Below are 19,347 nucleotides of genomic sequence, written 5' to 3' on the forward strand. Positions count from 1 at the left end.
AAGTACAAAAATAAAAGGCAACATATGTCACAAGTATACATATTACTCAGCGATTGCATCAGTAGCAGTAACTGTATAGATAACTGTATACTTGTATTAGTGATTTTATAACACTAACTATGAGTTACTATCTATATAAATAAATAAAGTGCTGTTTGTATAAGTGTTAGGGGTAGTGTTTTAGGGTTTAGGGTAGTGTAGTGGTGTTTGTGTAGTGAACGGGTTGTGCTGGGGATAGATTTAAGGTTTAAGGTAGTGCATAGGTCTTTGTCTAGAGTAGGGGGTCGTGTTGATGGTACATTTAGCGTTTAGGGTAGTACACTGGTGTTTGTGTAGTGTAGGGGGTCATGCTGAAGGTAGTGTTTTAGGGTTTAGGATAGTCCAATGGTGTTCATCTACTGAAGGGGATAGTGTTTTAAGGTTTAGAGTAGTACAGTGGTGTTTATGTACTGTAGAGGTTCATGCTGGGGAAAATGTGTTTAGGGTTTACAGTAGTATAGGGGTGTTTGTGAAGTGTAGGGGTTTTGCTGGGGGTATGTATTAACATTACACTATCACCACCTTAAGCACAATTGTCAGTAGTAACCCCCCAAAAATTCCAAATGAAGTTATCAGCAGAATGCTAGGAAAACGTTTATCAATAATAAAATGCTTCTAATCAAGTAAAATTGAAATCATCACATGAAGTGTGCCACAAATGGTATTACCACAACAGTAAGGGCCAGATGTAGGTAAATCTGATTTACCGACTCTAGAATACCGAATTTTACAGATTCGGTATTCTAGATTCGGTAAATCAGATGTAGGTAAAAATTCGGTAATTTTTACCGAATCTGTATGATTCGGTAATTACCGAATCGGTGTTTACCGATTCGGTAATTGCCATTGATTCCTATGGGCCTACGGGCCCATAGGAACCAATGTCAATTACCGAATCGGTAAACATCGATTCGGTAAAAGTACAGAATTTGCAAGGGTGACAGGGTGTCACTTTGACACCCTGTTGCACCCCTGATTTTGGCCCTAAGGGCATGTATGTGTGTCACATGGCACAGATGTACATGCACAGATGTGCATGTACACAGGTATTCGTTATTTACCATGCAATACTATTACATGGTAAATAACGAAATCGGTAATGGCCTGTGGCACTGTTTGAAGTGCCACCTACATCTGGATTTACCGATTCGGTATACTTACCGATTAGGTATTTTACAGAATCGGTAAATTTACTGAATCTGTAAATTTACAGATTCTGTAAATTTGTAGGCCCCTACATCTCCATTTGCAAATACCGGTCGGTAACGGCTGAAATCGGCCGCTACCGACCGGTATTTGCCGACCTACATCTGGCCCTAAGTTTCCCCAACTTAGATTTAAAATGCATAAATATATGTCATGTGACAGACCCATAGGCCAACGCTGCAGCTTCCACATGCTTCAACACCCTCCACATAATCAGCAAGACCTTCAAATAGACCACCCCACGAATCAAGGAAGACCATCACCCAAGCACTCATCACCAGCAGGCTGGACTACGGGAGCGCCCTCTATGCCGGAATCAACAAATCTCTACTCCACAAACTTCAGAATGTCCAGAACACCGCTGCCAGACTCATCCTCAGCATCCCACAACAAGACACCATTACCCAGCATTCCACTTGCTCTATGTCGAAAAAACAGTGACCTTCAAGCTGTTCACACACACCTATAAAGCCCTCCACAACACCGGACTCCAATACCTCAATCTCCTTCTACGCCCACAAAAGAAATCTCCACTCCGCTGACCAGGTCTTGCCCGGAATCCTCTGTATTCACATAACCAGACAGGAGGCACACCCTTCTCATACTAGTAGTGAAATGAGCAGTGCTACCTTCTTTAATATACACAGAATCTCTGAGATTGGTTTGGTTTGGCTTCACCTCTGAGAGCTACTTTCAGGGTGCTGGTGAGGTACCAGTAACTCCCAAGCTACTAGTTGGAGACCCCTGGTATGTATAGTGAGTGGGGAATGGTAGACCTCAAGCATAAATGTGAAGGTTATTACACCACTACATGGATAATACATAGCACTTTGAGTCACTCTAAAGCCTGCCTCACTGCATGAGTACATGCTTACTGACTGAATGAGTACATTAATATGAGTAAAGACACTGGGGGAATTCTTAATTGGTTCACTTTTACGTACTTTTGTAACTGGAAACACCTCAACCAACCAAATCAATCTCTCAATTTTGCGAAATGGACACTAATTCATAGTGTTATTCTACACAAATAACAATATCCCTTGCAGTGTATAAAGAAAGATTAAAAATATTAGCTAAATAAATGTATTTAAACTCGGAGTAATGGAATTAAATAAATTAATACTCGTATATAAAGTTTAATAGAGAGTACCTCTTGCACGGGATGCAGGGAAAATATGGGTTTACGGTAATGAAGAAAATTAAAAATAGTTTTACAAAAAAAGGGAATTTACTAGAATAATAAGTCGGAAAAAAGGGGAATGAATGTTAATACTCGTATTAAAAAAAGTAACCTATAAAAATGCTTAAATAAGAAAAACGAGTTTAAATAAAGCAGTTTAGAAATTATACGAAAGCTAAAAAGTATAGAAAGAGGCACGTTTACATAACCACGTGATGCACTAAAACAGTGGAAATGAGAACACCTCTCAACTGAAAAATGTAACTTAAAAGTGGGAGGAGCAATAAATTGTTCCCATTGAGGGTTAAGTAACCAAAAAGTATATAAATCACACCCGTGGGATGATTAGTTTTGTTTCAGAGAATTAATACGGGGGAATAAAACTACAAGGTAATGTAGGTAATGATTAGGGGCTGCGGAAGCATCTTCAGAATATCTTTCATTTCCTCAGAGGGAACCTATTGTTAATGTATATTTAAAAATTCATTAAACATTATCTTCCTTCTAGAGGAGTTGGATGAATTTCGACGAAGGAAGGAAAGAATATCGAAGAGGGGTACATTATCTGAATGGGTATATGTTTGATATTTTTAAAAAAGAAAGCAAAAATATTAAAATTACTATAGAATGTGGTATGATTAAGTTTGAATGGAATATAATTACAAGAAATATAGGTTAATTAAGGAATTACTACGTTCAAAGTAATGATTAGCAGCGATGCCATTAACTTCAATGTATCTTTCATTTCCACAGAGGGATCATATTGTTAATGTATATTTCAATTTATATATAACTTTATGATCCTTCAACTGGAGGTGGATGACTTTCAACTGAGAATGTCATACATTAATAAATAATATATTTTTTAGTATGCAAGTATTTCTTAATGATTGAAAAATGTACTATAAATAAACTATCGGCAAAATACTTTGAAATAAAGGAAAATATCTTCTAGAGTGAAAATGGGCTAAAAGTATTTATATTGAGTAGTGCTTTTCCCAAATTTCACTCTTGAAGAACAGGAGGATTTTCTTCGCAAGCACTTTTTTTGAAAAAAATAATATAATTGTGTCTTCAAATGTTAATAATCCTTTCCATTTTTAAAAATGATTGTTAAATGTAATAATGACATGAAGTGTACATAAAAAAAGAAAGATGAAGTAATGAGGGAGTGTTTGTCGTAGCACTTCTATTCTACTTTATCTGAAAGTGAAAAAAGCCCAAACATTTAAATAAAGATGATGGGGCAACACTTATATAATGCAAACATAAGGAATGAGTGCTTATGATAAAATAAAAAAATGTGGTGCAACGTTTGATAGCAATGAATGAATAGAAGATTTTGCATTTGAACCGTGTGATGAATATAAAAGATTCCATAAAAATATTTTCAAAAATTGTGCAATTTTCTTTTAAGCATGGTTTGAAGAATTATACATTTAATGAAAGGACAAAGTACTCCACGCTAAAGGAGAAAAGTCAGCACAATTACAATAGAATAAAAAATAGAATAATATTTTTAAATACGGTTACAGTCAACAAACTAAAAAGCAGAGTACACAGTTCAAGTTAAAAACACCCTACTACAACTAGTTCTTGAAACGCATTGTAAAATAAAGTGCATCATAAAATGGGATAGGCACATGGTGAGGGTATCGCAATTTACCACACAACAGCCAATCAAATGTTTTTCAAAATCTGCGCAAGGAAAGGGATTGGTCGGTAATACGTAATACGTGTAGATAGTTTCTGTTTTTAACATACAAGCAAATCAGATGATCTTGCAAGTACACGCAGCAAGATGCAATTATTAAAGATGATAGGCTTTTGCAAGACCCAGAAAGGCTTCTTCCAGAATAAGTACGCACTTCACTGCAAGACCCCATTTAATGATTAACCAGGCTCTCAAGCCTAAACACGTCACGAATCATCTCTTGTCACTTTCTCTTCTTCCACGTTCACTGTGAAAGTGCGTGTCTCCTTTAACTCCTTTCTTTTTCATAGTAATTATTACTCATACACTATCCAGAGATGCAACCCCCTGGATTCGCAATACTAATTGTTACTCATACACTATCCAGCACAAACCCTACAGGTGCACCACCTTGGGGTTAGAATTTTTTTTTTTTTTTACTGATACACTATTCAGCACATTCCATACAGATGCACCCCCCTAGAGTTAGAATACTTATTGCTACATCTACACTAACATGAACTTACCCTGCAGATGCACACCACTTGACATAGAATAGTAATTGTTACCCCTAAGGTAACCTGCACTTACCCTACGGATGCACTCTACTCTCTCTTTCAAAATCCAAACCAGATTTACAACACCCTTGCACCACTTTCGCGTCACTTTTCCCATCCTAAAAGTGATGCAATAGTAACGCAATGAACTTGTAAATCTACCCCTATGCACATTACGAGCAAAAAAAGTACACAACTCATTCACTTCTTAATGAATCACAATTAAACAGTGTTGCTTAATGATTCACAAGGAACTTCAATAAGTTCTTTCTGTCTATTTAAATTGAAGACGAGATTGTCAACATTACAAAACTTAGTGGCAAATTTACAAAAACAGAGTTAAAATTGTCGTCGCTTTAATGCCTGCACAGTACAAAAAAAACATTGAATATGGACTTCAAAATCCTTTGTTATCTTGCCAGAATATTTTCTCAACATTGCTGTTTCCTATACAAGACAAAGAGCCACCCCCGGGCTATAAAATAATGGTTGTGGGAGGCTCCAACGCCCACCCCCCTTCAAAATTAAAAGTGTGGGGACCTCAACGACCCCCCTCAATCCCCGGGAATCACGACCCCTGGGACGTAGTGTATTGTGGGAGGCAGACTGCGTGACTCTATGCCTACAGCCCTCGAAGGCCCTGGAGATCGCCACGCTCGAGGGCTGGCTTCTGCAGTGTCCAGGGGTGCCTACCCCCGGGACACTGCTGTTTGCTATGAGAGGGCGTGAGTCTTGCGCCTTCTGCCCTCCCATATCAAACTTAGTTTGGATTTTGAAAGACAGAGCAGTGAAATCTATCCTCACTTTCAAAATACAAACCAGATACATTTTCCATATACAACTTAGCATCTCCCCATGTAGAAAAGCAATGCCAGCTCCCGAAGGACGCGGAGAGCCGACGGGAACGTGGGGGCATTTTAGCTCCCCCCCATGGTCCCCAACATTTTTTTATAAGCCCCAGGGGATGGGGTCCGTGGGGAATTTAGAAATTACTGATAGGGACAATTTTTTACGGTAAAATTAAAAGTCACACAGTGCTCGGTGCGGCCCCCTGGTGTGCTCGCGCTGCATGCACGACTCATATCTGTAGGGTGCGCGAATCCAGCGCCTTTGGTGCACAACTTCTACGCATTTGGGAGCCGCCATTGCTCAGTGCGGCCACCGGTGTGCACGCGCTGCATGCACGACTCATAATCTGTATGGTGCATGAAAACGCCGCCACGGGGCGTTGAAAACACCTTTTAATTTGAGGACCTCACTGCTCAACAAAGTGGCAGTCTCTTCTTCCAACAATGAAAAGCCCAACGCGTTTCAAACATCCTGTGTTCTTGTTTACGGGCTGTGCACAAAGAAAGTAGCGGTCAGTCTTTAAGAAACGATACAAAAGGGGATGATGGACGGAGCGTTTGAGCAAATCAAACACTCACCCCCAGTCAAATGATCTGGGCTTAATCCATCACCATTCTTTAGCTCACTCCGCCACCCCAGTTCAGACATGGCTATATGCAAATCAGTCTGACCCTGGGCCTCATGGGAACAGTCCAGCCCGAACTGCCAAGCCATATCTTCCCTGGACCGGAAACAAGCATCCTGGGACCGGTTTTGGATTCATAATCCTCATCAGCCAGGCTATCTTGAATCCAGTGGCAAAGTGAGCAAGGGACTCACGTCTGAGCATACCCTGCCACACTTAGGGCGAACAAAGCGATACTAAAGGGGATGATGGATGGAGCGTTTGTGCAAATCAAACACTCACCCCCAGTCAAATGATCTGGGTTTAATCCATCACCATTCTTTAGCTCACTCCGCCACCCCAGTTCAGACATGGCTATATGCAAATCAGTCTGACTCTGTGCCTCATGGGAACAGTCCAGCCCGAACTGCCAAGCCATATCTTCCCTGGACCAGAAACAAGCATCCTGGGACCGGTTTCGGATTCATAATCCTCATCAGCCAGGCTATCTTGAATCCAGTGGCAAAGTGAGCAAGGGACTCACGTCTGAGCATACCCTGCCTCACTTAGGGCGAACAAAGCGATACAAAAGGGGATGATGGACAGAGCTTTTGAGCAAATCAAACACTCACCCCCAGTCAAATGATCTGGGTTTAATCCATCACCATTCTTTAGCTCACTCCGCCACCCCAGTTCAGACATGGCTATATGCAAATCAGTCTGACCCTGTGCCTCATGGGAACAGTCCAGCCCGAACCGCAAAGCCATATCTTCCATGGACCGGAAACAAGCATCCTGGGACCGGTTTCGGATTCATAATCCTCATCAGCCAGGCTATCTTGAATCCAGTGTCAAAGTGAGCAAGGGACTTACGTCTGAGCATACCCTGCTACACTTAGGGCGAACAAAGCGATACAAAAGGGGATGATGGACGGAGCGTTTGAGCAAATCAAACACTTACCCCCAGTCAAATGATCTGGGTTTAATCCATCACCATTCTTTAGCTCACTCCGCCACCCCAGTTCACACATGGCTATATGCAAATCAGTCTGACCCTGTGCCTCATGGGAACAGTCCAGCCCGAACTGCCAAGCCATATCTTCCCTGGACCGGAAACAAGCATCCTGGGACCGGTTTCGGATTCATAATCCTCATCAGCCAGGCTATCTTGAATCCAGTGGCAAAGTGAGCAAGGGACTCACATCTGAGCATACCCTGCCACCCTTAGGGCGAACAAAGCAATACAAAAGTGGATGATGGACGGAGCGTTTGAGCAAATCAAACACTCCCCCCCAGTCAATTGATCTGGGTTTAATCCATTACCATTCTTTAGCTCACTCCGCCACCCCAGTTCAGACATGGCTATATGCAAATCAGTCTGACCCTGTGCCTCATGGGAACAGTCCAGCCCGAACTGCCAAGCCATATCTTCCCTGGACCGGAAACAAGCATCCTGGGACCGGTTTCGGATTCATAATCCTCATCAGCCAGGCTATCTTGAATCCAGTGGCCAAGTGAGCAAGGGACTCACGTCTGAGCATATCTTGCCACACTTAGGGCGTACAAAGCGATACAAAAGGGGATGATGGACGGAGCGTTTGAGCAAATCAAACACTTACCCCCAGTCAAATGATCTGGGTTTAATCCATCACCATTCTTTAGCTCACTCCGCCACCCCAGTTCAGACATGGCTATATGCAAATCAGTCTGACCCTTTGCCTCATGGGAACAGTCCAGCCCGAACTGCCAAGCCATATCTTCCCTGGACCGGAAACAAGTCTTTAAGAAACACCTGATGATTTCAAGACCCGCCCCAGTGGGCGTATGCAGCTAGGCACTCTGGTACTTGCGGTTTCTTGATGTCTTCCACAGTGGGTGCCGCTTCATATCTGATATTAATGCCAAGTATTACCCCAGTGGCTGGATGTTTGAAATGCATTGGGCTTTTCATTTTTGGAAGAAGAGTCTGCCACTTTGTTGTGCTGTGAGGTCCTCAAATTGAATGGTGTTTTAAAATACCCGTGGCGGCGTCTTCTTATGGGGCAACCTTTTTTGTAAATATATATATATATATATCACAAATACTGGAAATGAAGAAAAACTAAATCTAACAGTGGTCAATCTAACCACCAGGGAACTCACGACTGAGGAAGAGCAAGTCTTAAGCCTCGGATTAACCTTTTGCCCCAACAATGAGTTGGAATACACCCAGACCAAAATAGACTTGTTTCGCTTCACACGCAAGTTAAAATTACATAAATATTTTAAATTGCGACCACATCTAGAAAACAAAGCTAGCCAAGGATCTAGGACAACAGCAACAGACGCTCTCAGCGTCAGGGATTTACGCTCAGTGGAAACGCTGGATGACCTAGAATTGGAACGAACTCAGGACCGTGCACAACTAGATATAGCCCAAAGAGCTGAAATGCAAGGTGTTGAACAGGAGAGAGACACAAGCGGATTCAAACCAGTGTCCACCTTTGTTCCCCAATCTCCTTGGGACGCCATAGATGTGTTTTCTGAAGCCATGAATGATGATCTATTAAAGCACCGCAAGGCCAACCACCATAACTCATACCACAACATCACGGAATCACAAAGACAAGCTCTGAAGACTCTAATGACAGACACGAATATAATTGTGAAGCCCTCGGATAAGGGCGGGAATGTGGTTCTAATGACACGTGAAAACTGCAAACAGGAAGCTCTAAGGCAGCTCTCGGACGAGAAATTTTACAACAAATGTACCAATGAGATCTACCAGCAAAGCATTAAAGATTACGATGTACTTACTGCTAAGTGGTATGACCGCCACATGCTGAGCAGAGACGAACACCTGTTCTTACGTACAAACTGCCCCATGACCCCTACATTTTACCACCTCCCTAAATTGCACAAACATCGTGACTGTCCACCTGGCCGCCCAATTATTTCCTCCATTGGGAGCCTTACAGAAAATATGTCTCGCTTTGTGGACCATACTCTGTTTCCCTTGGTATCTACCTTGGATTCCTACGTGCGAGATACAAAAGACTTTCTGATGAAATTACAGAACTTGGTGTGGGAAGAAGGATATTTATTGATGGTACTAGACATTACCAGCCTCTACACAATCATTGAACACCATCATGGACTAGAGGCTGTAAAGTTCGCATTAGAACAACGTCAACTACGTTTTTCGAGACACAATATAATGATTCTCGAATTCGTAGAATTTTGCCTGACCCACAACATTTTTCTGTTTGAGGATCAATTGTATATTCAGAAGTCTGGGACGGAGATGGGTACCTGCTTTGCCCCCAGCTACGCGAACTTGTTCGTGAGCTGGTGGGAGGGGCAGGTACCCAGGAGCTGCACAATAGGAGGGAAAGAAGGAAAGGTCATCTGCTGGCATCGGTACATCGATGACCTTTTCCTAGTGTGGAAAGGTGACCCAGCAACAGCTCATGAATACATCAATGTCCTAAATAGGAATAAAATCAATCTACATTTCTCGGGAACAGTAAGTCCGGTGGCAGCAGACTATCTGGATCTCAAGATCTATGTAGAAGAAGGACATCTCCACACAAGTCTTTTCAGAAAAGAAACTGCTGGCAACTCAACACTCTTTGCCAGCAGCAGCCACCCTCCCCAACTGATCAACAGTATCCCCTATGGGGAACTGTTGAGGCTTCGTAGGAACTGTTCAAAAACATCTGATTTCGAAGCGGCTGCTTCGGAATGTATATCCCGGTTCAGGGTCAGGGGCTATGGGGAGAAACTACTAAATAACACACTAAGTAGAGTCAGAGGAATAGAGAGACAGACCCTCCTGACCAATAATCCTGACCATGGGAACCGTAGAAGAACACCAGGCGATGACAAGGGCAAATTCAGAGTCATAACTCCCTATTCATCAGGAGCTGAAACATTAAGAGCAATGCTAAGGAAGAATTGGCATATTCTCCTAACAGACATTGTACTTAAAGATGATCTATCAAGCCAGCCACTCCTAACCTTCAGCAAGGCCAGATCATTAGGCGATATGTTGGTGACCAGCCATCTCGAAAAGGTGCCCCCGAGAAGTAAAACCTTAAAGGAGCAAAGAGGCTTTTACCCCTGCGGCCGCTGTAAAGCGTGCGCAGGAAGTAAACGAGTCCTCTCTTATACTATAACTGAGACTGGCAAGAAAATATATATCAACAAATTTATCACCTGCAGCACACAATATGCTGTTTATTGCCTTCAGTGTCCATGTGGCCTGCGCTACATTGGGAGCACTATTAAGGAGATCACGCTCAGAATACTCGAACATATGAGAGCCATCGACAAAGTGGACCAGGCTTATCCAGTGGCTCGCCACTTTGCGGAGGCCCACAATCGAGATCGGAGCAAGCTCCAATACTTTGGCCTAGATGTTGTACCCCCCAACATACGTGGTGGGGACAGCCTACGTAGATTGAGGAGACTGGAATCCCGTTATATCATAGACCTTACAACCAAACACCCTAAAGGTCTGAATAGTGGGGAGGAGATGGCCTTCCATCTGGGGAAATAGGTCTATAAGATCTGACAACAACATTAGGCACACATGGTTGCATGACGATAGCTCACTGAAATAACTGTAATTAGAACTACTTGAGTGTCATTCTCCATGTATTGTCTGTATGAAATGTATGCACAAGCTCTTTAAAATGATCTAATGTAAGTCATATGATGATATATATGCACGAGAGACCTCTTTATGACACATGATCCATAGTGTTTGATCTACTCTAGAACTCTTCAATATGACTTTATAATATGGTTAGAGTTCTGAAGTTGTGGAATACCCTTTTGGATCAGTATATGGACTCACTGAAAGGGACTCTCGTTATTTATATTTGCAACTTTATTGTACCTTTGATTTGATTTCATGCGTTGTCTGCTGTGATGCCCGAGGCATCTTACTATAGGAATCCCACACTCTAGCTATGAGTAACTTCTATTGCAATGTTGTAGAATTAGAAGTCTCATATGTGGATCTAATGCATGTGACTACTCATTTTATAAGGGGACATTAGCCGATCCACGGCTGGATGTTTTTTGTGTCCAATTTGGGGCTATTATATGATATATACCATGCATAGAATATGGCTGTTGCCCATCTGTGGGCTTTAACTCGCACATTAACTTTTGTTTTTTGTGGATCAATGTTATTTACAACAGACACTGAAAGATGGCCGCTGCCATTGAATGTATGGTGTGAATCCCCTTTCTATGTCCATGCTTATGCGAATGTGGGAGTGACGTTGAAAGTTTAAAAACATGCCGGGAGTAAACACAGTGCATCACACACTGACGAAGGCAGAACGCCGAAACGCGTCTGTGTGCACCCCCTTGCTAAATAAAATCTAGCGTGTTGAAACCCTCCACCTTCGAGTGCTGTGATATTCTTCCACGAGTCTGGGAGGATTTGGAGCGTCATATATATATATATATATATATATATATATATATATATATATATATATATATATACATATATATATATATATATATATATATATTCACTGAAAAAAACATAGGTTATAGACCATATATAGTTAGGAATTAGCATTTAAAAAACCTTATTTTACTCACACAAAACCATTGAAATTCCATATATAGTTAGTTCCACTAACTATATATCGCGCACCCGCAATCCACTGCTGATCATGTCACATATTACATCATTCATGACATGGTCAGTGACATCACTGATGACATCACTGATGACATCTCAAATGACATCACTGATGACATCACTGATGACAACATCCAGTGACTGTATGTTTCTGTAAAGTTAAAATATGTCTTACATATTGAAGAATGAGTGGATGTATAAGTGTCTGGATGAAGGATTTAGTAGGTGCGTGACTGACTGTATGAGTGAGTGATTAAATGTGTCTCACTGAATGCATGGGTTAGTGACTAAACTGTCTTAATTTGTGCATCATTATGTCTGTTGTGATGTAAACTGCTGCATGTGTTGATCATTAGCTATACGAGAGGCTATATGTGTTATTAATTGGTTGCCCAAGTATTTCTATGGGAGATTGAGTTTGTGTGGGGGTGGCTGGAAGGTGTGTGACTCTGTGCATAGATGTGTGAGCAGTTTATTCACTAGGTGTATGAGTTCAAGAGTGCATGTGGAAACAGCTACATGGGCAGTTGACTGTGTGCATGAGTGTATTGATGAGTGAATGGATATCTCAATGCTACATGTCATAGTAAGTACATATGTAAAACACAGTACATGTGAGAGTTGGCATATATAAATAACTGTGCATGAGAGCCACTGAATGAGTGAGTGGTTGTATCGATCATTGTGAACTTGTATCAGGGATTGTATAAGAGAGTAAATATGTGTTAGTATATGTTTCAATAAGTAAGGTGTGTATAACTGTATAGTTGAAGAAATGGAGGTGAGATTGTTTCTTTGCATGACTGACTGGGTGTGTGAGTAACTCCATGGATGAGTGGCAGTGTGTGAGTGTCTGTATACACTGAGTGTATCTAAGGTTATATTAGAGTCTGAAGAGGTTTATCGTATTAGCACAAGAATGATGTCAAATGAGATGTCATCAGTGATGTCATCAGTGATGTCATTTGAGATGTCATCAGTGATGTCATCAGTGATGTCACTGACCATGTCATGAATGATGTAATATGTGACATGATCAGCAGTGGATTGCGGGTGCGCGATATATAGTTAGTGCAACTAACTATATATGGAATTTCAATGGTTTTGTGTGAGTAAAATAAGGTTTTTTAAATGCTAATTCCTAACTATATATGGTCTATAACCTATGGTTTTTTCAGTGAATTTTCAAGGTTTTGTAAATGCTAATTCCTAACTATATATGGTCTATAACCTATGGTTTTTTCAGTGAATTTCAATGGTTTTTTAATAGCAAATATCATAAGCTGTCGAATGTCAAGTACGTGGTAAGTAAAAACATGTTCGTGTTTATGCACACTGATCTGCTTTGAATGCTGCCCCCCACCCCTCATTTCTATTAGGAGTACTCTCTCTTTGCAGATAGTGAAGGGTAGTTAACGCAGGCCTTTGCCCCCGTTGTAATCCGTCGTGCCTGCTTCTCTCTCCATTTGATTGATTGTTCTCTTTGGTTCATTCTCTATTTACAAACAAGCACAGAGTCGCAATACTCTGTTTAGTCTTTGCAGATAGCGAAAAATCGTGTATAAAAACAAAAGGAATCGAGCAAAATCAGTAGGCCACTAATGGGATCTCTTTTTGACCTCCCTAAAATAGAAACATTAGGAACAACCTGTTGATAATACCAATGTGTATGTACATAAGCGGCGTTCATTTGTGTTCACAGTACCCCTTGTTGATTGTTTGAATCGAGCATTGAATTGTTCGAAGTTGGTTCTCTTAAGAATCTTCTCTGCCTGCAAACGAGGAAGAATAGGAATATTCTCTCTCCCTTTGCAGATAGTGAAGGGTAGGTAACGCAAGCCTTTAACACGTCGTGCCTATTTCGTTCCTCATTGATTGATTGTTTCCCCAAACATTGACTGTTTGGGAATTGGTTCTTTTTGGAGGTATTCCCTGTTTGCAAATATACGTAGGAAAATCTTTGCAAATAGTGAAAGGGTACGTAATGCGGACCTTTCTCCCCCGTCATGCCTATCTACTCCCCACTGATTGATGCACCTGTTTCACCCGGACCATTTACTAGAGATACGTCATCTGGCCCGACCAGAGAGCACCCCTAGTGAAAAGGACATATGCAATAATAACGAAGTGATCACTGTATCCTGTTAACAGAAACTTTAGCATGAAACAACCTGGAAAGAAAAGAATAGGAAAACGAAAATCAGTAGGCCACTGATGAACATGAACTTTTATTAAACAACGAACAAAGAAACAATAACATAACGTAATGATAAAACCTATTAATGTCCTAGAAACAAGAAAACGTTAGAAATATGCCAGTGGTGAGAGACCAGAAAAACAGTAAGAGAAACCAAATCACCCCTCGCTGTCCCACCGCCTGCCACGCCAAAAAAATCGATAGACTAGGGAAAATGCAAGTCAGTAGAACATCCGCCCCCACTCTGGAAACTTCCAAGGTGGGGCAGGGTTGCGGCTACGCCCAGCCGGGAGCAGCCCATATAAGGCGGGTCCTGCTGCCACGCCCCGGCCAGGAGATCCTAACGTAGGGTGTAGCCGGAGGAGAGGCCGAGACCAGCGGGACCCGGCCAGGGGATTGCCTTTACAACGCTGAAGAGTTGCAGGGGGGGGAATGTCTCCTCGACCCTCCCCTCTCTCTCCCAGTCCGGCCGCGGTGGCCCTTGAAAGTTTCAGGTAGTCCCGCCACATGCTCTTCCGGTCCGGCCACCAACGGTCGGGGGGCCGAGGCCGACGGGATCCGGCTGCAGCCGATAAACCAAGGAACCCGTTCATGGGGCCAGAGCCAGGGGCGTCCGGCCGACATCCACCGGAAGCCCGGCCCAAAGACGGACGGGACATTTTTTCTTTTCTCCTTCGTAATAGCAGCGGCAACACACCAGGCACCACTTCTTTCTTCAAAAATGGCTTTGACAACACTGGGGGGGATGTCTTGCACATGCCTCCGACCCCCCCCCCCGTCCTCATCGCCACCGGCCATAACAAATGTCAAGCGGGGCGCCGTGGGGTGCACTGGGAGGGAGAGACGGTGCGAACAGGCCTCTACCGCCTCCTCAGGTGAAGGCTTCCCAGCTGCACCCTCAGCGCTCCAGGCGCCCCAAAAAGGGTTCGTCCACTGTGGCGATGCTGCAACGTCTCGCCCGGCAGGGTGGAGTCCGTCCGCTCATGTGACCCCGCGATCGCCGGTAGCTGCCGAACTCTCAAAATGGCGATCGACCTGGCAAGAGCGGGCCCAGCATGAAGAAATGGCCCGGTCACTGGTTGACTCCACCACCGTAGTCCTCCACAACCTTGAAGATTCTAGAGGAGCCGCGGGAGTCTCCGACCCCCGATGGGGAATGACTGCCATGATCGCCCGTGGAGTGACAAAACTGTATCCGCGGGACGTCGGCGCTCCCATGCTGGCGCCAGCCTCACTTTGAATTACTAGAATCCTGCAGACCTCAGTTCCGGTGAAAGCACAGTGTGACCCGGTAGGAAAAATTGTTGCACCCCCTCCCCTTTTTGAGTGATAGTTCAAACCACCGATCCTTTCCTTTGCCCTTTTAACGGAACTTTGGACTGCCTCCCCCTCTTTTACATTTTCTAGAGAAAACAAAACATTAACCACTACATTACCATAGCAGTTGACACCAGAACTGTTTTCAAATTGAAAACCAACAACATATTCAACAGAATCCTTTTTGTTTCTGCTGTGACCCTGCTACAGCACAGGCATTGTCCCCAGCAGTAATTCTGCAATGCCGGTAAGAATAGCTGTGGTGCCTACTGGACTCACTCACCCCCGCGGCGCCCCACGCCGTTATTTGCTGGGCGGCAACTTACTAGACATCACTTTCGTGCCATCTAGATTTCAGCGCGTTCTGCTGCCTTGGAACTATTCGCACAACAGACTGCTACTGACGACCCACCCCCAGGCAACATCTTCTGAATTTTCATAATTTGAAAGAACTAGTAACATGTCCTCATCAGGAATTCAAAAGAAATTGCCACGGTCTCTTCGTTGTTTAAATGTTTTTACTGTTTTTGTTTTGTTGTATATATTTATATGTTATTAAAGTTTTATATTCCTACTACTTTGTTGGAGTGCTATATATTTTTAATGTGACACATAATTGTAAAAACTTTGATGTACAAAGAGTCATTCCTGGAATCTTCCGCTTCAGGCTCGGTCCCCTCCCCAATCACAATACAGGATGGTTTTCAGATAGTAGGAACACGTGTGGTGTGACGGATCTCATCGGGTGTGGGCCTTGATCTACTATAACTCCTTTGAAGAGGGGTGATTCTTTACAGCTGGAGCCATAAACTACATCTGCAGGGCTAGCTGATAGCCTGGACAATCGGACACAGAGGAAGAGGAGTGTCAGAGGGTGCGGTAGTGAATAGGGCGAAAGGGAGGTGTCGGGCGGGCACAGAGTGTGATTCTCAGGGAAGAGCAGCGCAGATGGGGGGAGGTTTATTGCCCATGCATAAGACAGAGAGCGGGGGTGACCAGTGCCTGGGGAAGATGCTTGCGAGGGTGGGGAGCCATGCTACGAATCGACAGCGTGCAGAGAGTGGGTCTGGTCAAGGCATCTAAAATGGCTGCCGTGCACGACAAAAGTGTGGCATTTCAAAAAAGGCAAGATGGCGCAAACAATGTTTTTCAACACTTCCTCATTTCCTTCGAATCGAACGTTAACAGATGTTGGTGCATATTACCAAAGTTAAGCGATATTTATCGCTAACGATGCTTACCAACTAATTTTTTACCGCTAAGCATCGTCAGAAATTATCGAAGATAAACCTTGCTATTATCAAGGTTTATCGCAAATGCGATAAAAAACGGCCGCAATGCATGAATATCGCTAAAAAGTCCGCGATATTCATGCATTACCCAGCTAATGCTCTTAGCCATGTTATCCACCTCCCATTGGATAACATGGCTAAGAACTGCTCAGGGCAGGTGTTACTTTTTGGAGATATTCGCGCTTAGCGCGAATATCTCCAAAAGTTGGTAATAGGAGATATATATCTTGCATGTTGTAATGCAAATTATTGTGGTATATGGAACTTATACCATAATCTCTCAGGAAAGCAGAAACTGATCCTTTTGGGACCGCCTGAGAAGGCCTAGGGGGTGAGGGGTACTCTACTTTGCCCCCTTTTCACGTTCCGAACTATTTTATTTTACTCTCTTCTGTAATTACACAAAATAGCAGCGATAAGATGCATCAGAGACACACAGTGAGAGAAAGGAGGCCGGAGATGAAGAAGAGATGTCAAATACACATTGGAGATAATATAGTGGGAGAAGGGAAGTAAATATGAGTAAACTTACCATGTAACATAAAAATTTTGCACTCTATACTATAAGTCTCATTTTATACTACAATCACTTCGCTACAACCTCATAAATTAAAAATAAAAATGAATAATGTCTCAAACAATTTTTGATTTCTAAATATAAATTTATTCTTCTGAATTTTCTAAATTTGAAAGAACTAGTAACATGTCCTCATCAGCAATTTCCTCTTCAATAATCTCATCTGGAATCTCCTCATTAAAAGTCTGCAATGATGATTCTTGTAACTCTATGGTCTCCAAACATTCGATAAATTCGCCATCAACAGATTGATCCAAAAAATCATTCAAGTCATCTCCTCCTTGTGACAATATTTCATTATTGGTGCTGTCAATTTCAATCAATGTAGTGGAATCATTCAAGTCATCTCCTCCTTGTGACAATATTTCATTATTGGTGCTGTCAATTTCAATCAATGTAGTGGACAATTCAAAAGAAATTACCACGGTCTCTTCATTGTGAGCCATTTTATTTTGAAATTGCTTGCTGTAAATTGCAGAAAAAAATAATCACTTTCATTTATCGTTTTTAGTAATACATAATATAAAACTAACTTTATCAAGTATTTAGTATAACAGAAGGACTGCAAATAAATAACAGAAAACATTTTTCAAATTATCTTCAAGTGTACAACATAGTTCCCCTTACAAATTAACAACTCACCTTTTTAAAAGTAGGAGAAGTGTTAGTACTGTGTAAATCAAACACCAGAAATTCACCACCAAAAATTCCTCACAAATGTACCTCAGACAGTAGTATCACAAAATGGCTGTGGTTTCCTCTCATTTGAGATATATACATAACCAATTAACTTTCATCACACACAAATACAAAACCAACGTAACATTTTAATTGGTTCTAAATTTCAACACTTTCAAATGTGTTTTCCCCATGCAATTTTCCATAGGACATTTACATACGTCTACAGCCTGAATGGCTGAACGGAATTACACCAAACTTGGCAAAATGGTACATCAAACCTAAGAGGTCAGAAAGGATCTACTATGCCCCCTTATGGTCATTTGCCCCTTCGCTTTGGCCTCCTCTTGTCTCTCGATCCTACCGAGAGACAAGATGGCGGCCGCTACGGACTGTTTGGAATGTTGACAGACGCCGGAGAACCAATCAGCTCCGCAAAGCTCCGTAACGCGAAAAGTACGCGAAGCGGAGCGCTGTTACAGATATATATCTTTTTTTGAACGTTAATTTCTCAAAATCCACTGGAGCACATATATTGAGACCTACAAAAGGCACATCGGGCTACCAGTCCCTACAATTTTGCCAAGTTTCGTGCAAATCCATTCAGCCGTTCGGGCTAAAAGTGAGGCCAACCGCCCTATGGAAAACTCAATGTTAAAAACACGTTTTGGGACCCCCCTTTTTTCTCGACCCCCCCTGGACGAACCCCCCCCCAATTTTCAGGGGCTGCTCAGAAACAAAATGTGCCATTTTCCTGAAAATTTCAGCCAATTCCGTCCACAAACGCCAAAGTTATTAGACATAGAATTTTCAAAAATCCCATAGAGAAAAAATCCTAACTATATATACCTACTGGCGGTCGCCAGTAGGTATATATAGTTAGGATTTTTTCTCTATGGGATTTTTGAAAATTCTATGTCTAATAACTTTGGCGTTTGTGGACGGAATTGGCTGAAATTTTCAGGAAAATGGCACATTTTGTTTCTGAGCAGCCCTTGAAAATTTGGGGGGGGGGTTCGTCAAGGGGGGGCCGAGAAAAAAGGGGGTCCCAAAACGTGTTTTTAACATTGAGTTTTCCATAGGGCGGTTGGCCTCACTTTTAGCCCGAACGGCTGAATGGATTTGCACGAAACTTGGCAAAATTGTAGGGACTGGTAGCCCGATGTGCCTTTTGTAGGTCTCAATATATGTGCTCCAGTGGATTTTGAGAAATTAACGTTTAAAAAAAGATATATATCTGTAACAGCGGACCGGGCAGCGTCCCAGGACGCGTACTTTTCGCGCAACGGAGCTTTGTGAAGCGAAGCTGATTGGTTCTCTGGCGTCTGTCAACATTCCAAAAAGTCCGTAGCGGCCGCCATCTTGTCTCTCGGTAGGATCGAGAGACAAGAGGAGGCCAAAACAAAGGGGGAAATAACCATAAGGGGGCATAGTAGATCCTCGCTGACCCCCTAGGTTTGATGTGGAGGTTTTAAAAGGGCCCCGCAGGGCAAAAAAAAAAATAATAA

This window comes from Lissotriton helveticus, chromosome 7, assembly GCF_964261635.1.
Source record: "Lissotriton helveticus chromosome 7, aLisHel1.1, whole genome shotgun sequence".
Classification (NCBI taxonomy): domain Eukaryota; kingdom Metazoa; phylum Chordata; class Amphibia; order Caudata; family Salamandridae; genus Lissotriton; species Lissotriton helveticus.